Source organism: Pseudonaja textilis, chromosome 3 (assembly GCF_049901715.1).
Source record: "Pseudonaja textilis isolate UNSWEBS1 chromosome 3, rPseTex1.2, whole genome shotgun sequence".
NCBI classification, from domain to species: domain Eukaryota; kingdom Metazoa; phylum Chordata; class Lepidosauria; order Squamata; family Elapidae; genus Pseudonaja; species Pseudonaja textilis.
In genome coordinates, this window is record NC_141992.1 from 173,984,227 (window position 1) to 174,007,350 (window position 23,124).

The window sequence follows — 23,124 nt, forward strand, 5'->3', positions numbered from 1 at the left end:
TGCCCTCCTGTATTCCACTGTGTCTTTTTTATGACTTCCAAAAATGGAAATTGATAAGACTGGCAATCTTAGTAACAAACCCAATGGATTGGAAAGTCCATTAGCTTGGGAGTGAAAACTTTTAAATACATATATACTCTGACCTAGATTCCCAGTCATCCATCTTTTCACTTTTCAGAATTACACTGAATTTTATGTATGTATGTATGTTATCCACATTGCCAACCTGACTCTATGGGGTTTACTGTTATTCAATAAAATATTATATCAGGAAAAGCTTCTTGGATGAGAAGCTAAACATCTTCAAACAAAAACCAGAAAGTCCAGTTGCCTTTGGAAAAAGCACCTTTGGGACAATAAAATACCATATACATTTAAAACAATAAAGAAAGACCCATATGTTTAAAATTCAGTTAATAGTTGATGACTACAATAATATCTAGGCTGAAAGTAAGCAAATCAACTCCCATGCCTTTTCAAAGAAGTTTATTATAAAAGTCAGAGTTCATAATTACAGCACATAAAGTGTCTAGAATCTTTTTCATGTGTACTAAAAATTCAGCAACCTCGCAAGTAGATGCAGTCAAATCATCATCAGCCATGCCTAATCATAGTTGAGTTATTAGTCAGTCAGTCAGAATTGCAAAACTCGGTATGTTTATTGTTCAAGCATTAGGGTCAACTGTAGAATTAATTTAATCAGTAACAAAGTGTGGCAATGTTAGAATTTAACCATTCATTTTTAATCTGGACTGAGTAGCATGGGAACAGTTACATATAGAAGTGATATAACTCACCCATAGAAAATATTTGTTAGCGTTTGCTTTATTGTACAAATGAATACCCCACTGTGTTTGATAAAGTATAGATTATAGTTTATCATGATGTATGAGCCTAGCTAATTTTAGTTTATCGAACAAATTATGGTCCAACAGAACATTTCTTAGGATGTTTTTTCATTTGTAAAATGGTCCAGTGGAAAATTAAGTGTATGAAAACCATGTATTTCCTGTTTTGATATGTAAATAGATTGCTAATATATTTTAATTCAAAATGAAATAAAGGATTTTGAAAATAGAATATTTAAGAGACTGATCTGAAAGTATTTCATGAATACTAACTTTGTACAAAAATGTTAGGGGAAAGTAAATATCTTTTTTGAAGAAACTGAAATTATATACTGTCCAATTAGAAACTTCATTATAACTAGTTTCCCTTAATATCATATATAACTAAATTTTCAACCTAAAATTTAGTTTTCTGGCAAATAATTAAATGCAAATAATACATGCTATTTCTGTACTTAAGACATATCAAAAATTTTCAAGACTGGACCCACAGATGCCAATACTATTCTTCATTTCAATATTGTTCCAAGCATTTATAAAAATTAAACATAATGTACATGAAGTAAATCAAACAATTTCTTCATTCTTGCTTATAAAACAAGATTGGAAACAATAAAGAAAAATGATTGACAGATGAAAGGAAGCACTTCTTCTCAGTGCATAATGAAGTGATGGCCTTACATTATGGTGATGACTTTTAAAAATTGGTAAGATAAATTAACTGTGAAAATGAAGATGTTGAATTTTAGTTTCTGATGCATTTCAGGACTTTATTTACTCCACAACTGTTCTATCTTTCCTCCATATTGGGTCTGTAAGTTTGGAAATCCCAGGCTAGATACCATTATAAAAGAAAGAAATTAAGATCACCTAACTTCAATGGGAAAGTTACAATCCTTACTATATTCAATCCTTTACAATGCTATTCAATTCAAGTCACAGATTGCTGTTTCTTTTACAATAAAGTCTAGTTGGGAAACATAATTGTAAAACCAAAATACAGGCATCATTTGGAGGGAGGTTTGTCAAACTTAATTGCTTTCCAATCATTACTGTTTCTTCAATAAAATTTGTATTTTATATGAAAATATAGGGGGGAAAATTGGATGTGATTAAACCAGAGGTTGCCAACCTGTAGATTTCAGATTCCGTTTTAGCACTGAAATTACACTGCTGAAAATCGACAGCAAAAAATATAATTGTTATTTTTGTCTTGTTTTTCAAAAAGTAAGAGTGATAACAAAAGCAAGATGCTCTTGAAAGAATTTGAGAAGCTGATTTGCAGTTCCCCATCTTCTCCATCCTGGGTTAAACTGAGGAAAACCCTGCTTTCTTCCCATTTGGGGGGGTGGGAGGAGCTTTACTGGAGCTTTACTAGAGAATGGTTTCCTAGTTATAATTCAAATTGTTTAGTAAGAGTCAAGAAAGTGGTAGAAAAAGGAATATTAAGAGCTTCTTCCTACTTCTCTGCCTTCTGTGTGCTTGCTATCTGGCCCATATGCTGTCTTCCTATCTATGCCAGAAAGGGCAGCAGATGGGCAATAATCACACACACATACACACAATTGGCAACTGTGTGTAAGGTAAAAGCAGCACATCTTAACAAAACAAAGCTATCATGAGTCTTCAATTGTGCTTACACTACAGAGTCACCAGGTGTTAAAATGGGCATATGGCCCACTGAAAGAGGAAGAGCTAGGATGCATTTGTATTGCATCATTTGTATCTATTAGCAAACATTGCCATTCAGCAGAAGATACCTTTGACCTTTACAGGAGAAGCATCTTCACTTCTGACAATTGTCTCACTTAGTATATGCAGTTTATCAAGCACTGACTTCACGATGCTTCTGTCTGTGCATCAAAATCAATCATCGTTCAACCTTTATATGGTCTATTGAACTTAGTCTATGGCCTATTCATGTGATGGTAACCTAGATATTTACGAGGTTATAGTCAGCTTCTTGATAAAGCTTTTAACCTAACCATTCACAGAATGTAGTAGTAGTTGTTGTTGTTATGCTAAAAGAGGAAGTAGGAGAAGTAGAAAAAATTGAAGTCTACATTGTCCAGGGCACACTTTAAAATATTGTATTCAAATAATATGTACATTGAAACACGTACAGCCAGACAAGAGAAAATACGTTTTATCACAAGGAGATTTTGAACTGTTTGTGTATATGGACCCATTACTAAATGTGAATCATGATATTACAAATAAATGTTTATTATCATTCAAGGCCAGATCATAAAAATTAGACAAACAAACAACCAAACAAACACTATTTGGGATCATTTTGTATGTATTTGGTGGTACTGCAGTTTCTGGTATTACCCTGGTGGAGATGATAAATTTCCATTAAAAAAAACCCACTAAAGTATTGTGGGATTCCTTAGCTATTTCTGGTGTACACTCCTACTTTGATTGCAACCCTTTTATTGGTGATGAAGAGTTTAGCCAATGATTCCAGCAATGCACTGCCTTGATAATATCTCTTCCTTTTAGCCATGGCCACTGCTGCTGCTGCCAATTCATCTGTAATAGCTCTCTATCTCTCTCATCTCATAGCGCCATCCTCTGGTGGCAGCAGGTAAACAAACAGCAACATTATCAAGGGTTAAGAAATTTTAGAGGTGATCCCTACAAATCTTAGACATTAACACATGTCCATTTATGCTAATATCTGTTAGTGGCCTATGCAAATCTTCATGATAATGGTCATAAAGAAATGTCCTTCCCATGTCCTTGGATTTAGCCAAGTCAGCATAGATTAGATGATAATGTCTTTCGGTAATGTTAACAATCAGGATGTAAAGTGGTTGTAGGTAGCTCAAGAGTTTCAAAAAACCCTCCCACACACATCTTCCTCGATTTTCATTTGTACACATTTGATTATTCATGTTGCCCCTTAACAAAGCCTTCAAATATTCAAGGGAAGGGTGTTAAGGTATTATAGAAGGTTGTGGTGGCCTGTGACCTTGAAAGATAGCGAAGGCCTTGGTTTCTGGACAAAAGCTTTTCATTCCGAAGAGAAAAAAACTGTCCCTTATTTCCAGCAGAAGCTATATAACCATAACTGGAATCCATTTCTCATTTACCTATTTCTTTAGCCCCTTGCTGATACCAGAAGCAGCTAAATAGAGTAAGCAAAATTTATACTCCACAGAGCATGTCTACAAGTATTTCATGCAAGAAACTGGTATGGATAGTCCTTGCCTTATGACCACAACTGAACCCAAAGCAAGACAGTTGTAAAGTGAGTTTTGTCCCATTTTATAACCTTTCTTGCCAGAGTGGTTAGGCAAATCACTACAGTTGTTAAACTAGTAATACAGTTGTTAAGTCAATCTGGCTTTCTGACTTTGCTTGTCAGAAGTTGCATAAAGTGATCACGTGATCCAGTACACTGAAACCGTCATAAATACAGGCCAGTTGCCAAGCATCCAAATTTTGATCACATGATCACAGAGATGCTGCAATGATCATAAGTGTGAAAAACGGTCATAAGTCATTTTTTTCAGTGTAACTTTAAATAGTTAATAAACAAATGGTTGTACGTTGAGGACTAACTGCATTGAGAAAGAGCTCTCCTCACTTTGTAGAACTACACATATGGTTATGCATACAGGAGAGGGCAGAACAGTTCCTAGCAGGAGGTATTTCAACACTGGACTTGCCTCATCATCCCAGGTGCAAGGGAACATTTTGTACTTAATTGTTTATCCCTTAGCTTGCAGAGTTGCCCTAATCCCTTGTCATTGCTGTTCCAGCATTGGTAAAGTTGATCTCTCTGTTATTTTCAGTACTTTATCATCTGCAAAACAATGAGGGCACATGACCATTACAATAATATTGAGGTACACATTTCGGGTAGCTGCTGCTAAGAGACAGCTTTGTAGCTTTTCAAACAAGAAACTCGGATGAATTAAAGAAGCAATAGTAATATATTCCACAGTTCTCAGAAAGATACTCTCTCTGGAATATCTCAATATGCTAATAAAATAGAAACTACACTCAAACAGCCAATGGGAAAAGAACAAACTTATATTGTTAAGGAAAGGGGCAGCTGCTGTGTGTTTACTACAGTGAAAATGGTTGCCATAATGGACATGGTGCTTTGCAGAACAAAAAAGTGTAAGAATCTGAATCTACACAATTACACAAACCTAAGATTTGGTATCTAGAAATCAACAGAAAGGGAAAGGAAGTGCAAAACTGGGAAAAAAATTTATTACACTAACCATGCATACTTTGGTTCAGTTGCAGTAGGATATGAGGATTACCACTGAGCTTTTTAATCCATGTTATTTTTCTGCACACGATTTACACATTGAAGGGACAATAGCAGCAACCACAATATAACTATATGATGGTTTGTTTTACTTCACTTCTTTTCTTTTCTTTTTTCTTGCCTGGCAAACTTCAGATGCAAGCCATTTTCCTTGTAAGATGTTTTCCAAGAATAACAGCTTCAGATGTTTATTTTGGCTGAAATGAGTTTAGTAATATTGGCCACCTGTAAGAGAGAAGATAAATCATCTAAGCAATGTCTTTAGCTGTAGGCTTTGGAAGCCAAACAAGTGAACATGAGATAAAGTACGTATTTAGATTCCATGGATTATTTTGCTAAACTATAAATAAAGTTCCATATATTAACACGAATAACTGAAAGCATTCTTGTGAAAAATTCTTATACCACATTCTACTGAAACTAGTGGTACATGCATAAAAATATAATCCCTAACTCATTTATTTTATTTGTTTGGGTTTTTTTTTCCTATTAGTATTATTAAGGTGGAAATTCAAAAGATGAAATCTGATGTAGTATTTTAAAAAAATTAGGCAGGAAAAAAGTTGGATCTATAAGAAAAAGCATTTAACTACCCTTTTCATTTTCCCCCTTCAACTGCTAACTGCCACTTAAATATTTTTATACAGTGCTTCCAACTTCTACAATTATTGCTCATTTCTATATCAATCATTTTAATTATTTTTAAACAACTGCTTTTCTTCTTCAAAAGCCATACTCTTAAGTGTCTTAACTTTCATTTCTGTGTGATGTATTGTATATAAGGGAGCCATTCCTGTGTGAATTTGGTTTGTCTGCTCTTACAAGAATATATAGTCAATTTTTCCATGTTGGTTTTCCAAATCTTGTATTGTCAGAAAGACTGCTCTTTTCCAACGTACCAGATTGATTTTGCCACTGTCACATATATCTTAATAAGTCATGATGCTATCCGTTTTGAGTCTCTGGGGTTTTATCCTATAAAAATATTTGTGGTTTCAGTTCAGATTGTATTTTTCAAATTTTCTGGATGTTTTGGTATATTTCTTCGCAATACTTTTGAGCTTTTTTTAAATTATTTTTTTATTATACATATTCCTTTGTTATACATAATGTTTCCATTTCTGCAACAGCAGTGTATTGTCTGTATCAAATCTCTTTTGAATACACATATTATACACACCATAATTATAACATTATTCTCATAATATATACAATATAATTTTCACTTCTAATCGTCCTACACATTTTAATCTAAAATCAAATATAATCCAGTCCTTATGATATATATACCCACATATACATATACATAAATTGCTCATCCTTAATTATAAATTTACTAACTTCTGCTTCTATTTTCTAGCCATTTATAAAATAAGTCCCAAGTTAAATAATACTCTGTTTCCTCTTTATCCTTAATTTTTATCATTAACCTGTCCATTTCAGCACAATCTAGTATTTTCTTCATTACATTTTCATTTATAGATATATTTTCATTTTTCTAATTTTGTGCGTACATAATTCTCGCTGCTGTTATTACATGTAATATTAAATATATAATTATTTTGTTATATTTCCCTGGTAGTATACCTAGTAAGAACAATTCTGATTTTAAATCTATTTGTTGTGTTGTCATTTCTTCTAACCATCTTTTTATCTTTAACCAATATTTTTTTGCCATTGGACAGATCCACCACATATGGTAATAGAAACCCAGTATCTGTTTACATTTCCAGGACTCTGGAAATATGTTTTGGAACCTTTTTGCCATTCTTGCCTGCAGCAAATGCCATCTGTGGAACATTTTGTAAAGGTTTTTTTTATATGTTGTTGACATTGTTAGTTTGTAGTTTCTTTCCCAAACTTTTTGCTAATTGTCTAATTCTATAGTATATCCAAAAATTTTGGCCAATGCTATCATAGTTTCTTCTTCCTCCATTTTAAAGTTCAATAGGTAGTTATATATTTTCTTTATATCTGATCTGTGTCTAGGGGTTCTTTATGGAATTCATGTATTTCTGCATCTTTCTTGTGTTTCGTTTGTATTTGAATATGCGGCCACCGGGCCAAATCAATTCCTTGATATTTTTTTTTAGTTCCTGTTTTGATTTTAAGTCCCCTTGTTCATTTAGGATATCTTTATACCTTACAATTTTTTTCAGTTCAAGAGCATTTTGATATATTAGCGCTTCCATCGTGAATAGCCAGACCGGTATTTTCATGTAATGTTTCTGTTCGATTCTTTCTCATACTGAAAGCAGAGCGTTCCTGATACAGTGTCTTTGGAAGTATCTACGTATTTTACTTTTCCCATACCAAATAAATGCATGCCACCTCATTTGTAAGTTGTGTCTTTCAAAGGTAAATATTCTTTTGTTCTTCAGATTTATCCACTCTTTCACCCATGTGAGCACTGAGGCCTGATAATACAGCTCCCAATCCAGTAGTCCAACCCCGCCCCCTTTATTTTTGGTGCCTTTTGACTTTTTGATGACTACCAGATAGAGTAAAATATTTATTGCTGTATTATGTTTATTTCCTTTGCTAAGGAAAATTCAAGTGCAAAACCCAAGAAAATAAATAATTAAATATCTCTAAAAGAGAGATTCCTGAAATAAAGAACTGTCCCTTTTATAATAAATGACCCTGTATATATAGATAGTCCTCGACTTATGACCACAATGGAGTCCAACATTTATGTTGCTAAGTGAGAAATTTGTTAAATGAGTTTTGCCCCATTTTATGAACTTTCTTGCAACATTTGTTAAGTGAATCACTGCAGATATTAAATTAGTAACACCATTGTTAAATGAACATGGCTTTCTCATTGATTTTGCTTGTCAGAAGGTCACAAAAGGTGATCACATGACCCCCAGGAACACTACAACCATCATAAATGTGAATCAGTTGTCAAGAACCCAAATATAAATCATTATATTAGATGTTGCAATGGTCATAAGTGTGAAAAATGGTCATAAGTCACCCAGAGTAGACCCATGGCAAGACAGGTAGCAAATAAATTTAACAAAATAAATACATATAGTCTGCTAGTCAATGTCGACTCTTTTTTCGTGTAAGGCAGAGAGAAACAGGAATATTGTATAACAACCCACTCCTATGGATTCCAGTTTCCCTATACTAATTTTCCTTTTTTCTTTTTTATTCAGAAGCAAAAGTTTTTTTGTATAAGATTTGCAAACAGATTGTGACATGCAACCTTTTCTGGTTGGGATATGGTTTAGCAACGTGCATTATTTTGTAGCAGAGCTCATTCATTCAGGTTCAAAGGTTATAATTTCATCTCAGTGAGATTATCTGCACAAGCATGTTATAAATATGATTGCAATGTAAACATGAATTATATATTGATCTCCAAATTATGTTTGGCCATGTAGATTTGTCTGTTGAATAGCAAATAACGTTGCATTTACATTTCAGTGATGCTTTCCTATAGAAACTATCCCAAAGTGTATATGTTATGTCTTGGGAACCGGTTGGGGCTCCAACCGGGTCCGCTCTTTAAGCAGGTTCAACAACCGTTCCTATTGGCTGGCGCCGTTTGACAGCCGGCTATATAAAGCCGGCTGTCAAGCCAAGCCAGCCGTTGTTCGCAAGCTAGACTGCCCGTTGGCTGGCAGACGCGACAACCACTGTTCCTTCAATAAACTTGTTAATTGCATGCCCTGGTCTAAGCCTCTACTTCCTTTCGAACTACAACACTGGCGATGAAGGTGGGATGTGAAGGCTAGCCAGGAGCATTTTCCCAAGGAACAGGAGCCTGTCATCGGAAGCTGCAGCCGCTTGCGTTTGCTTCCGAGCCTCGACTCAGAAGCCTGTTTGCCGTTTGCTTACTGAGCCTCGGACTCAGCAGCCTGTCATCGCGAAGTGAAAGTGCTGGAGCCGCTCAGGTTAGATCTGCCGCGGTTAGAGAAGGCCGGGCGCTGTCAGTGAAAGTCGCGATGGTTAGAGCACCACGGATAGTGAAAGTCGGGCGCTGAAGCTGCAGCCGCCCGCGCGCGCGCAAAAAAAAAGGCGCGAAAATTCTAACGGCTGTCACTGAACTGCAGCCTCTAGAGCAAGCTACGGCGCTGAGAGCCTCAGCCGCCTCGATCACAAAAGGACACTAATTACAGTAGCTGTCACTAAGTGAAGTCTCCAAGTGAAATTGCGAGCGCCTCAGCCGCCTCGCCAAAAAAAAAAAATAATAATTATAATAAGAAAAAGGGCTCGAATTTTAAAGCGCTGTCAGCACAGCACCACAGCCACAGCCGCCTAACGCTCGCAAAAGAGCACGAAAATTCAAGCGCCTCAGAAAAGCCGAAGTCCTTGAGTGGGAATAGGGCACTGTAGCCACAGCCGCCAACGCCCTCAAGCAGCATCAATCCAAGACAACGAGCTCCCAGTGAGGCAGACCAGTCTACCAAGAGACTGAGGGGTCCAAAATGAATGTCAATTCAGTATTCCCCCCTTTCAAACCTGATGAGGAAAAGTGGGATTCGTATAAGAATCGCTTCAACCACTTTATCGATGCCATTGGACTGGCTGAAGTTTCGGAGCAGAGGAAGAAATCCTACTTCCTCAGCTACTGTGGGGCTGTAGTATACGACACCGCCACAGCACTCCTGGCCCCACGGGAAATCGGGAATGTCCCATGGGCAGAGTTGGTGGAAACGCTATCCAACCACTACTCACCAAAACCGTCTCAGATTGCTAGGCGCTTCGCCTTTAGGATGAGGAAGCAAGCCGAGGGGGAATCCATAAATCAATATATGGCAGCCCTGAGGACAGCAGCTCTACAATGTGAGTTCAAGAACTATTTGGACGACATGCTGCTCGACCAACTCGTCTGTGGGGTGAGGGATCTAAAACTCCAGAGGCGTTTGCTGGCTAGAAGAGACCTCAACCTCCCCCAGGCAGTTGAAGAAGCCTTAGCTGCAGAACTTGAAGCACAGTCCGCAGCTGAGATCCAGGGCACCGCTCCCAGACCCAGCACTTCCTCCGTACACTCTGAAGAAGCGGTTAGTGAGGATGACCCTGCAGAATACTCCGATGTGCATCACCTCAAACCAACGAGACAGCCGCAGGTAGGAGCGAGGCCAAGAAACAACAGTGGCCCAAAACAAACTCTTTTATGCCTGACCTGTGGAGGTTCCCATTTCCGGGCATCTTGCAGGTTCAGAAACGCCACCTGCCACAACTGCCACAAGAAAGGTCACCTCGCAAGAGTCTGCCAGGCAGCGCGCACCTCTCCACAAAGATCTCTTTCCTCTCCTGTTCCCCGAAGGCAAGTAGAAAAATGCCATACTTGCTACCAAGCCAACCACACACTTTACACCCCCAATAAAATTACACTTTCTGTCTTACTAGAAGGTAATCCCTGCCGCATGGAGGTAGACACGGGGTCAGCGCTCTCAATCATATCTTGGGACACGCTTAAGAAGATCCAGCCCAGGCTGACAAAGAACCAACTTCAAAAGTGCCATCTCACCTTGAGAGACTACCAAGGAAAGAACATCCTCGTCCTCGGGAAAGGCAAGTTTCTCGTGAAATTCCAAACCTTTAAAGGCCATTTGCCTTTAGTGGTTGTTAATGGTGCCCTCCCTAGTCTTTTGGGGTTGGATTGGTTCCCCTCTCTCGGCCTTAGTATAAAAGGAGTCCATGCTGTCTCAACTTCTGATGTTAACTCCTTATTTACAGACTACTCTGACGTTTTTAGTAGTGAGTTAGGCTGCTATAAGGGCACTCCCATCTCCTTCTCAGTAGACCCACAGGCAGTCCCCGTTCGCTTAAAACCACGTAGAGTACCTTTCGCCATCTGCCCCAAATTGGACGCGGAACTAGACAAACTACTAAAACAAGGGGTGATAGAACCCACAGATTTCGCTAAGTGGGAGACCCCAATAGTCACCCCGCTAAAAAAAGACGGTAATCTAAGAATTTGTGCTGACTACAAGATGTCAATCAACCGTTATCTACAGGTTAGCGCATATCCAGTCCCAGTCATTCAGCACCTGTTACACATATTCGAACCTGGCACCATTTTCGCCAAACTGGACATGTCACAGGCATACCAACAGTTCCCCGTGGATAACCAAACAGCTGACTTACAGACCATAGTTACACACAGAGGGGCATTCAGATGTAAGCATCTCCAGTTTGGCGTAAGTGTAGCCCCAGGTATTTTCCAATCACTGATGGAGCGAATCCTCCAAGGTCTCCCCGGCGTAGTGCCATATTTCGATGACATCTTAGTCACAGCCAGGGACAGACCCCAACTCATCCAGAGAGTCAGGGCAGTATTAGAGAAGTTCAGGCAGCATGGCCTCAAACTAAAACGGGAGAAGTGTACCATCGCCACTAGACAGGTGGACTTTCTAGGCTACAGGCTAGACGCCTCAGGCATCCACCCGGTGGAATCGAAAGTCAAGGCCATCCACGAGGCGCCCACGCCTACCAACAAAACCGAGTTACAAGCCTTCCTGGGATTATTGAACTTCTACGCTTCATTTCTCCCACACAAGGCGTCAGTTGCTGAGCCATTGCACAGACTCTTAGACAGAAACACACCATGGCACTGGGGACCCAAAGAAAACCAAGCATTTGTGGCAGTCAAATCTCTACTCACCTCTGAGGCTGTCTTAATACAATTTGACCAACGCCTTCCTTTGGTCCTAGCCGCAGACGCATCCCCTTTTGGGATAGGAGCTGTCTTAAGTCACAGGCTCCCAATGGCTCCGAGGCACCAATTGCCTTCTTTTCAAGAACCCTTTCAGCGACTGAGCGTAATTACAGCCAGGTTGATAAGGAGGCCTTGGCTGCAATAGCAGCAGTCAAAAATTCCACAATTTCTATTCGGACACCAATTCGAACTTATTACTGATCACAAGCCGCTTTTAGGATTATTATCAGGGGAAAAGCAAACCCCGCAGATATTGTCGCCTAGAATGACCAGATGGACCTTATTCCTGGCGGCTTACTCGTACAAACTGGTCTATCGTCCCGGAAAAAATCTAAACCACGCTGATGCCCTCAGCCGCTGCCCCTTGCCAGCCCCAGTCGAGGACCCAGCTCCTGTGCATGCCATTTTTGATGTAAACGAACTCAAGCTGCCGGTGACTGCAGACGACATAGCATCACATTCCAAGAAGGACAGAACAATCGCCCAGGTTCTGGACTGGGTAGGGAGGGGGTGGCCGGAAACTAACTATTCAGTTGATTTCACCCCATTTAAAACTCGCCAGCTAGAGCTCTCTAAGTTGCAGGGATGCCTATTGTGGGGTACCAGAGTGGTCATACCAACCACCCTTCGCATGCCCGTCCTGAAGATGCTGCACGAGGGCCATCCAGGAATCGTGCGGATGAAGGCGTTAGCTCGAAGTTACGTCTGGTGGCCCGGGATGGACGATCAGATCGCCAAGTGGGTAAGCTCGTGTCGACCCTGTCAGGAATCTAGGGCAGCCCCGCCAACCGCCACACCCACAAAGTGGGAAAGTGCCAATGCCCCGTGGTCACGGCTTCACATCGACCTGGCCGGGCCAATGCACGGCAAGACCTTCTTGGTGGTCGTGGACGCCTATTCAAAATGGATAGATGTGGCCTTACTTCCCACGACCACCACACAGGCAGTTGTTAAAGCCCTGACTCACCTTTTCGTAACTCACGGACTCCCTGACACACTGGTCTCCGATAATGGCCCCCAGTTCACCTCGAACGAATTTAGTAGGTATGTCACCAATCTAGGCATCAGACACGTCCTCACGGCCCCCTTCCACCCCGCCAGCAACGGGTTGGCTGAACGGGCAGTCAGATCAGCCAAGGAGGCGTTAGCCAGGTTCGGCCAAGTGGATTGGCATTCTAAACTGTCTCAATTCCTCCTAAGCCAGCATACCACACCGTGCACCGTTACGAACAAATCCCGGCTGAGCTGCTGATGGGGAGATGCCTGAGGACTACCTTAGACAGGCTGCACCCCACTACTGTCCAGACACCCCTTTGGGGTCTGACAGTCTGGCCAGGAATTTCGCAGTTCAGGACCTAGTGTTTGCTAGGAACTACGCGGGGGACCCACTGTGGGTGGCTGGGAAAGTCGTGGCTGTCACAGGTCCGAGATCTTATCGGGTCCAACTTGAAGACGGTCGTGTGTGGCGAAGACACCTGGACCAGCTGCGGAGACGACGGAGCAGCCTGACCGGCCCAGACCCGTCTCCACCAGATGAGCCACGGGCGCCACTCCAAGGTCCAGCTAGTGATCCCCAGAGTGACCACCCTTCACCAACGGAGCAGAGGGAGCAGGCAGTAGACCGGGACTGCCAGCCGGGAGCACCACCGTTTATCCCCAGCGAAGGCAGAGACTTTTCCCTGGCTCCAGTTCCTGCACCGAGCCCTGTTTGCCCCCCTACGTACCCTGACCAGGGGTCCGCGAACTTGTCTTCGCCCAATGACTCTCCTGAGTTACGTCGCTCGGGTCGCCAACACAGACCACCGGCGTATCTCAAAGACTATATGTGTTCCCATCTAGGGGGAAGGGGTGTTATGTCTTGGGAACCGGTTGGGGCTCCAACCGGGTCCGCTCTTTAAGCAGGTTCAACAACCGTTCCTATTGGCTGGCGCCGTTTGACAGCCGGCTATATAAAGCCGGCTGTCAAGCCAAGCCAGCCGTTGTTCGCAAGCTAGTCTGCCCATTGGCTGGCAGACGCGACAACCACTGTTCCTTCAATAAACTTGTTAATTGCATGCCCTGGTCTAAGCCTCTACTTCCTTTCGAACTACAACAGTATATATAAATAGTACTTATTGTGGACATGTTCTATTCAAATTCTGACACTATCCTATGCCGTTTTATCAGCAAAGGAGAACTGAGCACATTCTTAATTCTCAGATTTATTTAGTGAAGCCCTTCTCTTGTCATTGGAATGAAATTTGTTGCTTACCAAAATAAGGTCACAATGAGATCTACCACTTCTCTAGTAAGTATAAAAACAATCAGATGGTGATGTACTTACTGTATTTTACAAGATATGTTTTGATGGGTTAGAGAACCATCTGTTCTGCAGATGTTTTAGTCTATTACTTTCTTATCATTAATGGGCCACTTGCTGGCTGGGGCCCATGGGAGCTGAAGTCCAAAATACCTGAAGTGTGTAAGCTTGTCTTCATTGCAAGCTGTCTATAAATTTAAATGAATAAAACAAATGTTTTCGTATTGTTTATGTAGATATTTATCACAAAGTTTTCCTTTTCTTGAACACCGTTCTTTTTTTTTTTTTTTTTTTTGCAATTTGACACAGATTACCAAACAGAGGACCATTTGAAATCAAACCTCTACAACCTCTTCCTTTTCTGCTCCTCGAAAAGGTGTGTGATAAAAGTGAAAGTCCTTCATGATTATTGCTGTCAGCATACAGCAGCATAAAAATACTTAAGAAGTGGGCAAATCCCTGCATTCTCTTTGATGAATCTTGTCTGCATGGTGAAAATACACGTATTTTGTTCATTACTTTCAGTGCAAAACATGGATTGATCGAATAAAGCAGAAAAACCCTATTCCACCCTATTTGGTGGAAAAGGAAGAGAAAAGTAAAGAGAATAAAAAGTTAAGAAATACTGTTTTGTGAGATGTCATGTGTTTTCTGAACCTTTCGTAATGGAAACAAATCTCCAAAGAGCCCTTTTCTTCACTCCTCCAACAAAGGCATGTCCCAGTTTATTAAAAAATCATGCACAACAGTACTGCCTGCCAGATTTTATAGTCCTGAAGAAAATTTGGTCCAGAGCATTAAAAAAAAAAAAACCTGGAATAATGCCTGAAATTTCCCTGTTGCAGATGTTTCAACAGAAGGTGGCTTGCATGCTATTCGTTAATACACCACCATACGGGACTCAGTATGACCACTGCAATAACCAGTAAGTAACACACACAGTAGGCTCTTCCTGAGCCAAATTTTCCGTCTGTTGTGTAAAGCTTGCATCCTGCGGATTGAGACATACCTTGATGAAACTCTATTGTCATTGAATGATAATATTTGTGGATCACTCTGATAGAAAACATCCCATCAAGAATGTGGGAGGTCTGTTTAAAAATTCTGTGCAACTCCTTGGCATTTCAGTAATTAGAAGGAAGGTGAATGCTAACATTTAGGCCTTTTCTTTGCCGTTTCAAGATGCCAATTGTGGATATGAGAGAAGGCTTAAGGATATAGGGACACTTTTGCTTTGAGGAATGCTATCAAGTTTTAATCAAAACTACAAACCAATTAAATGGATAAATGAAATAAGGCAATTACAGAAATCTAAAAAGAAAAACTGAATGGCACAGATCCAAAGGGGCTTTTTCAAGAGGAACTGGACTTTCTTGTTTTTCTTTGAAGACATTTCGCTTCTCATCCAAGTCAGAGCTGAAAAAGTTTCTTGGATGAGAAGCAAAATATGAGACACCACAAGGGACATTCAGGTTTTAGAATATACCTATCAGTCAGTGAATCTTCTGCTTTGCCTCCTCACCAAGCATTCTGTAAAACATGAATCCCCTCTTTTCTTTGAATGATGTCTTGTTTCATTATTTAGAAAGTTTTACCCTACTTTTCTATTTAAAGGGCACTCTAATTGGAACCAGAACTTCACACAGCTTTGTGAATTGGGCTGGAAAGTACTGACCTATTAGTCTATAATTTAGTGAGGAAAACTTTGTCCTAATGGATCCATCTCTTCCAGAGAGCAGGCTATGCCAACCACCCTATCGTAATAGTGATGACAAAACTTATTTAAAAGTAAAATAAAATAAATAAAATGACCATCCATAATTTATAGATCAAACCAGCTTCCAGAAAGTCGCACATTCTGTCTGTAAAAAAGAAAAAAAATATATCCAATGTTTTTCTGTAAATATTAATTTGGACCACCCTCTAAACTACGAAGTCCTGGACTTTGACCTTAGAATCCAGCTGTCCTAGTCGCATTATCTCAAGGGTAATTTGCAATAGCTGGCAAGGGTTTCTAATCTCTCCTTGTTGCCCATATCAGCAACAAAATGATTCTCTCTTCTCTCCTTCCTAAATTATCTTGATGAAATAAAGAAAACTTTGATAATTGGGAGAAGATTTTGGTATGCAAATAAACTGTGAACTCTATTTAGTTAAATAAATGTACAGCCTCAAAATCTATTGAAAACTTTGGCATCAGGTTTAGGTTGCCAGATCTTCATGTAAGAAATAAAACATATCTTATAACTATCAACTATGTTCAGCGCTAATTTAAAATCCCTGTTTTAAATGGAGTAAAGACTGGGATTCCACATAAAAGAAAAGTATCAATACATAATAACGAGGTAGCGATATAAGTTAAAAACAGGTGTGGTTATATGACACAAGTTAAGGTGATGAAAACAAAAGAAGATCTTGCAAACTGTTAAAATAAGAATACTTTTAATCCTGTAACCTCTTTCTTTCTTTCTTTTCTTAAAATCCTTTCCCTCTCTTCCTCTTCTCTTTTCTTTCTTTTCTTTCTTTCTTTCTTTTGCTTATTTGTGTATGTATTGTGACTGGTTTTAATTGTAAAAATTAATAAACTATATTTTAAAAAAAATGGAGTAAAGACTGGGATTCCTAGTGACTTTAATGACTTCTAAAAACATTCTTGATGTTTCCTTTTATTCTGAAGGAAAAATGAACCAGTTTGGTCTAGTGGTTAAGGCATCAGCTAGAGAATGGGGGACTGTGAGTTCTGGTCCTGCTGTAACATGAAAGCCAGTAGGTGACCTTGGGCCAATCACTCTCTCTCAGTCCAACTCATCTCACAGGATTGTTGTTGTGAAGGAAATTGGATGAGGAAGGCGTATTAGATATGTTCACCATCTTGAGATGCTTTTAAAAATAATAAAAGTGGGACGTAAACAATAAATACATAAAGCAGCTGCATAAAACCTATGATACACTTTCCTCCTCTGCTACATTCTGACCTTTACCTTGGCTGAACTTAAAGCTAATAATTGGCCCTAGTTGGAGATTATTAAGAAGGATTAGTGCAATTAATAGACCAGGAAGATCAACAAGAGGAGATGGTGGGAATAGCAATCTATTTCCATGTGTTGACCAAGAAAATAAGATAGGTTAGTTTGTGTGACCCAGATTAATTTGAGAAAGAACAAGGATGTCTAACAAAGTATGATTTAAAAAAAATCAAGATGGCAGCCATGAAAGCAATATAAGTTCAGCTTTTTAAAAATTTTCTTGACTTCATTCTCTGTACCTTGCAAAAACCTCTTATACTGCCTATTTATGCAAAACATTATTTCCAAGGAACAAGAAGCTTCTAGCTTTGGAAGATGAGAAAAGTATGTCTTTGCAGAATGCCAATTCTAATGTGGGCTTTTCTGATCAGATCTTGGAGCCATGTTGGACACCTCATACCAGTTTTCTTAAAACCCTAAAAAGTTCCTGTTACCTACTATTTCTCAATCTCTTAGGGGATGCAAGTTGGTTTCTCTTTAATGCCTATATCTCTTCACTTCCTGCTGAACTTCTCCCTTTTCAGGAAATTGAACAACATGTTTTTATTATGCCATTGTTTCCACCAAGCAGCAATTGGAGATACAGGGAAACAAGTTTCTCTTTGATTGGGAGAAATAGGTTTCCATATTTGTAGCTTTCCTAGTAATCAATATGGGTTTCAAGATATTTGCTTTGATGTTGTGCTTTTAGTCACAACTTGTTCTGTTCCATTTTGTTCAATGGTTGTGAACTGGGTGGTTGCTGAATTCTATCACATGAAATGTAATCATGCACATATATATACTGGAAGTCACCACTGGTGCAAACTTAAGTCCCTCCCTCCAACTGGATGCATCTTTCCGAAATGAGGGCTGGATGAGAAAGGAGAGGTGACCTGTGTAGTTTGATGAAGCAGACAGCATATCACAGAAGGGTAACCTATGAGCAATATCTTGCCTGGTCAAGGAGGCGCCTGTTATAAAAATACACAGTGAAATGCAGCTGGAGGACTGCTCTTTCTCAAGGGCTAACGTAATGCATTCCTTCTGTTCAGGCACATTTTCCAGTCTTTCACATTCTTTGTGAACAAGAGTTATAAAACAAGCCTCATGGAGGCCAATTATTTTTACTTTGAAGGCCATTATTCAATATTGACTAGGAAAATGAAGACAGCTAAGCAAAATTCCATAAGTGACTAGGGTGAATTGAAATAAAACCAGATGGGGATGGACAGAGATGCAAAGCCTTTTTTTTTTTTTAACACACACATACAAACATGTGATTAATGTCTTTTACAAATTATAGCACTCTTATTTTCTTAGACTAAATCGAGCTGGGTCATAACATTCAAGTGGCCTCATAAAACATGAAAAAAGAACTTGCCTAGTGCTTATACATTAATTGCTGGAGCCTCGTATAGCAATCTGTCCCCATACTATAGATCTGATTACAAGAAATTTTAAAGGTAATTTACCTGTATGCCAATAGATAACTTGTTGAAATATGTGGAATAAATGTTAACATCTTCAGGACTGCCCAGTTTGCATATCTGGAGTAAGCGATGGTTCCACAAAACCTAATCAACTGAAACTCATGGTTAATATGACAGGGGAGCATTTTTTTTCCTAAGCTGGAGCTCTAGTTATGGAATTTTCCCTGAAGGGATGCCTAACTGGAATCCACAGTTGCATCACCTTGATGCCAAGGGAAAATCTTTCCAGTAGCCCAGGCTTTTGAATTGACTTGTAATCATACTGATTTAATTTTAGAATGACTGCTATGCTGCTCTACAGTTTATATGGTGTTTTTATTTTGTGTTTAATTTGGTTTTGTTATATATATTTTCACTGTATCATATTTTTTAATGTGTGTTAATATAAAGTACTCAGAGAACTTCATCTATGGGGTGGCTAAAAATGTGTGTGTGTGTGTGTGTGTGTGTGTGTGTGTGAGAGAGAGAGAGAGAGAGAGAGAGAGAGAGAGAGAGAGAGAGAGAGCAGTCCACTTGACCGAGCCAAAAGCAATTATTCTTTTTAGAGAGGGTCATGGCTCCACTGGAAAAAACATGTTGTATAATAAGTTTTTGGTTTCATTTTTCAGATATCTTCTCTCATTTGAGTTTACAGAACTTCATTATATCAACCACCTGAACAGGGAGTATGCATATTTAAACATAACTATGCATTTTCATAATATTAGGCTCCCCAAGTAAAACAAAATATAGTGGATTCACTAGGCAATGCTTGTAAATTGGCAATGTGATGTAGTGGTGGGTTTCAAAGTGGTTTACCACAGCTGCTTTGTGCTGCACAGCAAATTGCTGTGCGTCAGCTGTTGAAGCTACAGGGATAGACACCAGACCCAAAACAATACATGACACCACCACCAATCTCCCTCACCAGACTCAAACCCAAACCCATCCCTTAGACGAAAGGCAACCACTGTTCAGAAACCAGACCATGGCTGCATCACCAGCTGCCACACCCACGACCCCAAAACTAAGCAAACTGACACATGCCATGAACATATAGTCAGACCTCAAACTTGAAGCCAAACCAGAACCTGGAATGCTACATCACAGCCATCCGCTCAGGATATCACATCACGGAACTCAGGAGGTTACACCACAAAACCTGATGATGTTTCAACACAGCCAACAACCCAGGAGATTACAGCACAAAACCCAGGATGTCACAACAATAGAACTCAGAAGGTCATCACACAACCCATTACCCAGGTCATTACAACACAGGAGGCTGATAGACACACAGCCAGTACCTCAGCCACACAGGTTCTTACAAAAAAGCCAACCAATCTGCAAACATCAACTCCATCAACCAATCAAGAAATAACAACACAGCCACACCTTACAACAGAGTCAGCACACCACACCTCCCCACCAGTATTTATAGAGAGACAGCAGCTCCGATCATGCTTTGCTCGCATAAGCACAAAGCCAAAAGCGCCAGCCTGAAGATGGCAAGTGGGACCTCATTGAAATGTCGCCAAGATACTCTCAATCTTACACAGGAAAAGACCCAAAGAAAAGACAGAAAAATAGCAGCCATCCTAAGAAACCCCAAGGATAAAATTGATCTGGAAAACCAAGGCATATATGAAGTCCCCTTTGCGTCATGCCCTGCCATATACATTGGACATACCAATAGAAGAATAAGTACCCACCTTGATGAACACAAGAATGCAGTAAAAAAGCTGGAACACACTTCCTCACTAGTCCAACACATGAAAGCCACAGGTCATAGCATCGACTTCAATGGCACTAAAACCCTAGCCACAATAGCATACCCCAGCTACAGAATTATCAGAGAAGCCATAGAGATTGAAAAACAACCTGAAAGCATGAATAGAAGAGATGACTCCACCAGACTGTCAATTATCTGGAAGCCTGCATTCACAATCAAAAAAAATCTCCACACCACAGGCCAAGCAAGCACCTGGGCACAAACCGACATCCCGTTATACCTCCAGCCCAAACACACCCCAGCCAGCCACCCAGATGAAACCTAGCTTCCTAATAAATGACAGCCATCCATTCACCTGAAGCCAAGCCATTCTGAAAGCCCCCAATACACAAAACACAATGTTGCCAGCTAATCAAGCACAAAATTTAAAACAGAAATGGCTGTGAAAGCCTGACACACCCAATGAAGACGAACCCAATACACAAGCCTGATGATGGCAGATGAGATTCTACTGAAACGTCGCTATAACTTTAAAAGCACAACTATAATGATGTGGGAAAATACCCAAACAAAGCTGAATACCATACATATAAATACCAGCGAAAACTTAAGAAAACACACACACACACACACACACACACACATGTAAATTGGAAATTATTGTGCCACAAAGCAGTTTTAATTATCTAAATATCATATCTACTTACTGCTCAACAACATCTCTGGGGGATCTACTTAAGCTTCCCAGGGGGTGAAAAAAAATCTGTGGCTAAAATTCAGTGCATTTCTTTAAGTATCAGGCCTAGAACAAAGATAAAGATACATGGGCAGTAGGTGGCATCCTGAGAAGATGGTTTTGGTAAACAGTTCTGTGATTAACTGTTCCAAAAAATGATAGGATTTGGCAAGCTGCTCTTCCAGAGCAGGCAAGAGCCACGGTGGCACAGTGCTTAGAATGCAGTACAGCAGACTACTTCTGGCTGCCAGCAGTTTGGCACTTTGGGTCTCACCGGCTCAAGGTTGATTTAGCCTTCCATCCTTCCGAGGTGGATAAAATGAGGACCCAGATTGTTGGAGGCAATATGTAAACCTCTTAGAGAGGGCTGTAAAGCACTGTGAAGTGGTATATAAGTCTAAATGCTATTGCTATTGCTATTTTGTGGAATTGCACACATATTGTGGTATATGTTCTCAAAACTATAGCTTTAAAAATTACAAATTTATTCTGTTCCTCACCCTGATCAAGAACCTTTATTCTGAACAGACTGAAGGAAGCATCTATGGCATGCAATTGTTACAAAATACCTTGCATTCATGCATATTGGCTTAGTTTGCTAAACAAACTTGAAACCACACAGCTCTTTATTGGACACAGACTTTCATATTAATTTAGCAAAAAAAAAGTTACAAATAAATCTTTCTGAAATCCGAGTTGAAAAAAATGTAGGACTATGTCGAGCAAGTTATTCCTCTCTTATCTTCAGACTGTCACAGTAATTTAGTCTTAGAAAACATTTTGCTCTATTTCATAATTTTTTGAAATCTCTAAAATGTTTGGAATCCAAAAGAAAAGAAGAACTAACAGAGCACCAAATCATGATCAGCTTTTACAACAGCAATAGCATTTAGACCTATGTACAGCTTCATAGTGCTTTACAGTCCTCTCAAAGCAGTTTACAGAGTCAGCATATTGCATTTAATCTCTCAAATTCCTCCTTAAAAACAACATGGGCATTCTGATAATGCTTCAGGGCAACTTATTTAATGGAAAGATCACTTGAAATAATTCCTAAGAATATGAAAGCATTAAAGAGGAGCCTGGCTATTTCTATGGACTTAAAAATGGCACTTATCTTTATCTCAGTCAAGATTGCCCTCTAGTAAATCAGATATAACTCCTGATTCTTCAAAACTTAGCTCAGCTGTGCCAATCCATGAATGCAGGTCCTCATTTAAGCATTAAAGTGGCCAGTTAGGGAAAAGTCTATCTCTATTTCCAGCTGCATTGGCAACAAATCAGAATAAACTACATTTCAGGAAATGGGGGAGTTCAAATGAGCAGCTGATATCTTGCTGTGTTTTACATTCTTGTAGATTAAGCTTTTCCTTCCTTACCACATCACGTGGAAATGTATGCCTTGTCTGCCAACAGTTCTGTGCACCTGCAGATTGTTATCATGTGGGTGACAAAAGAAACACCTGGGCTGGAAAGCTAAGGGAGTACCCAGAGTTCAGACAGGTGTTACCATCTGTGGAATGAGTGTCATCTGACTGCAGCCAGTGAAACCTGAAACCGTTGGAAAATACTGTTAGAGTGTCAGCCGCAGAATTTTAATGTGAGGATTATTTTGTGACCTTTAAGATATGTGTTTTCACTTCCATATCCAAAAGTCTCTTATTGGTTTAGAAGAAATTAAAAATAGGATTGTTTGAAGCTTAGTTTGATCAAACCTACAGTAAAAACTATTGAAACTAATTGTACAAGTTAATCATTAACAAGATCCCACTGATGTTAATAGCACATTGAGCATACCAGGGTGGTCAAGGTGCATCTTGTTTCAAGCTTTGCCATTACAAACTCAGATGATTATAGCCAGAAATATGTCTTTTCTCTTATGCCAGGTGTGCCAGTGACATCACTTTTTGAAAAACACCTGTGAAATGATAAAATCTAAAATAAACTGCTATCATCTGTAATCAGGAGTGAAGAATAAAAATCATATTATAAACAGTTGGAATGAGTGACTTAGGCTTTAACAGTTTGTTACTTGATCAAAGAGAAGGAAAGTGAGCATAAATCT

The 23,124-nt window shown here is 39.5% G+C and overlaps 1 long non-coding RNA gene across 2 annotated transcripts; it reads right to left on the reverse strand.

Moving 5' to 3' along the window:
* Positions 1-470: 470 nt before the first annotated feature.
* On the reverse strand, positions 471-22,511 carry LOC148126427 (uncharacterized). Of its 2 annotated transcripts, XR_015742627.1 has the most exons (4): positions 22,173-22,293; positions 14,139-14,298; positions 5,090-5,364; positions 471-4,662 (listed from the first exon to the last, which is right to left on the reverse strand). It is a non-coding gene; the product is annotated as an uncharacterized LOC148126427 (long non-coding RNA). The 2 variants fall into 2 exon arrangements; XR_015742626.1 differs by lacking the exons at positions 14,139-14,298; positions 22,173-22,293 and adding an exon at positions 22,439-22,511.
* Positions 22,512-23,124: the final 613 nt, after the last annotated feature.